We start from the raw sequence: 2,500 nt of genomic DNA on the forward strand, positions 1-2,500 counted from the left end.
TGCTGCTAATGCTGTGTGTGTGTGTGTGTGTGTGTGTGTGTGTGTGTGTGTGTGTGTGTGTGTGTGTGTGTGTGTGTGTGTGTGTGTGTGTGTGTGTGTGTGTGTGTGTGTGTGTGTGTGTGTGTGTGAGAGAGAGAGCAAGAAACAAAGTGAAGAGAGAAAGTGAAAAAGAGAGTATGTTTAAGGAAAGGCATTTTCAATCAGGAAACAGTCTTGTGTTAAGAATGGGAGCACCCACCAGGTCTATGTTTATTGTTTCTGATTTTCTAACAGGATTGAATCAAACTTTAATTAATTGATTAATTGATCATATCTGATTAATGAATTGCCTAGAGTGCCTAGCATGTACAGGCTGCTGCCAAGTCTCCTGCCTCTTAGATTGGGCTCGGGCTTCCGTCTATATATCTATTTTTATAGACACATCTTAACATTTCATTGTATAGTATGTTTCTATGTACAGTCACCATTATCTTATCCTGTAAATATATTTCATATTGGATTGTGTTGCTCTTTACGCCGTGGACTAACTGCACAGGGTCAATAATCTGCTCTTGTAATGTCTTTGGACACATGTCAGTGAGATGTTTGGTAGATGTTGCTTGTTGATTTCAAGCTGTTACCAAAACAGTTGCTTTTTTTGTTTATTTGTTTTTCTTTTTGTATCTCAGCTCTGATCAATGTAGTCAATTTTACTTTCATAAAACACTGTTAACATTAAGAGCAGAGTTGGGAGAAGTCGTTGGATTTGTGCCGGATTGCCTGTGAGGTTTTTATAGCATGAGCTGTATGGAACTCTGTTGTGGAGTTCTAAAAGATTAACTGTGTCTGGTTTCTGATTGGCTAAAAGGCGAATAATTTAGTCACGTGATCTGAATGTGACATCTCGTCCCTCTGTCGTTGTTAACTAACCATGCAGTCGAGCTTAATTTGCTTGTGATACTTGAATATTATTTTTTAAAAGAAAAAAGCAATATCATTTTGTTAACACTATTTATTTATTTTGTAAGTTGTGTAGAGACGTGTATCTCTGAGAAATGTAAATAGTTTATTTTGCATTTGCTGGACCAATAAATGTTCCCATGGAAACAAACATTTTGCTGAGAGATTCATTCATTTTAAGTTTCTCATCTTTCCACTTAATTTATTTGTTTTTAACAGAAAACAGTTAGCATACCTCCGGAATGTGTCTGTGTCTGTGTCTGTGTGTGTGTGTGTGTGTGTGTGTGTGTGTGTGTGTGTGTGTGTGTGTGTGTGTGTGTGTGTGTGTGTGTGTGTGTGTGTGTGTGTGTGTGTGTGTGTGAGAGTGAGTGTGTCCTCACCGGTTACCATTATACTGTACATACACTCCTTCCACTTAATTTCCTTGTTCCTCCTGAAGGAGTGTGTGTGTGTATGTACTTGTATTTATGTATGTGTGTGTGTGTGTGTCCTCTCCGGTTACCATTATATACACTCTTTCCATTCAATTTCCTTGTTCCTCCTAAATGTGTGTGTGTGTGTGTGTGCACTCGTGTTTGTCTACTGTATGTGTGTGTGTGTGTGTGTGTGTGTTTATCTATCTGTTGCTACTCAAAAATCTGAAAAATGAAACACCTTTTAGGATTTGGTGATCATATTTCTATTTTATTTGTTAATAGACTTGATCTCTTCCCTGTCTCTCCTTTTAGCATCTCTCTCTCCTTTCTTCCCTTCATTTCCTCATATCCCACCATCACCTTGTTGCTCTTCTATGACTGAAATTCAATTTAAATAAAATTCAAATGATGTGCCAAGTGTAAAGACAATGAGTTGCAACGATCTGAAACTAATTTAACAAATTCAATACCATGAGCAAGTAGCCTGGCAATCACCAGAACAAGCTCAATCTTTTCAGATTGAACATTCGTCTGGGGAGTCTGCACTGTATTTCAACGGCAAAAGAGGTGTTATCAATGGGCATACTGTAGTTCAAATGACTTCGTACGCATTTGGATAGTCCTTCAACCAATCAGACCTACGATCCGGGTGCACCTGGTGGATGAGCCAGTTTGTGATTGGTTTCTAGCAAACGTGGAAATGTGCAGGTTTTCAGCCTCAGGGCAAAATCCAATCACTAGCAGATCGGGCTGGGTTTATATATAATATAAGTATACTCTTTTGATCCCGTGAGGAAAATTCGCTCACTGCATTTATCCCAATCCGTGAATTAGTGAACACACACAGCACACAGTAAACACACAGTGAGGTGAAGCACACATTAACCCGGAGCAGTGAGCTGCCTGCTCAACAGCAGCACTCGGGGAGCAGTGAGGGGTTAGGTGCCTTGCTCAAGTGTGTGTGTGTGTGTGTGTGTGTGTGTGTGAGGGGTTAGGTGCCCTGCTCAAGGGCACTTCAGCCATGGATGTGGGCGTGGGAGAGCAGTGCTCTCCCCACTCACATTTTTTCTACATGTCGAGGATCAAACCAGCAACCCTCCAAGCTAAAAGTCCTAACCAGTTAGGCCACGGTTGCCTTAGTCTAA

At 40.4% G+C, this 2,500-nt stretch overlaps 1 protein-coding gene across 3 annotated transcripts in view; it reads left to right on the top strand.

The window, feature by feature from the left end:
- Nucleotides 1–1,084, top strand: part of pfkfb3 (6-phosphofructo-2-kinase/fructose-2,6-biphosphatase 3) — a 10,994-nt gene extending 9,910 nt beyond the window's left edge. For all 3 annotated transcript variants that reach the window (XM_062518242.1, XM_062518240.1, XM_062518241.1), the window contains one exon: nt 1–1,084. This exon is cut by the window's left edge and continues 381 nt beyond it. The gene's annotated coding sequence lies outside the window, so the exon portion shown is untranslated.
- Nucleotides 1,085–2,500: the final 1,416 nt, after the last annotated feature.

This window comes from Sardina pilchardus, chromosome 17 (genome assembly GCF_963854185.1).
Source record: "Sardina pilchardus chromosome 17, fSarPil1.1, whole genome shotgun sequence".
Taxonomy (NCBI): domain Eukaryota; kingdom Metazoa; phylum Chordata; class Actinopteri; order Clupeiformes; family Clupeidae; genus Sardina; species Sardina pilchardus.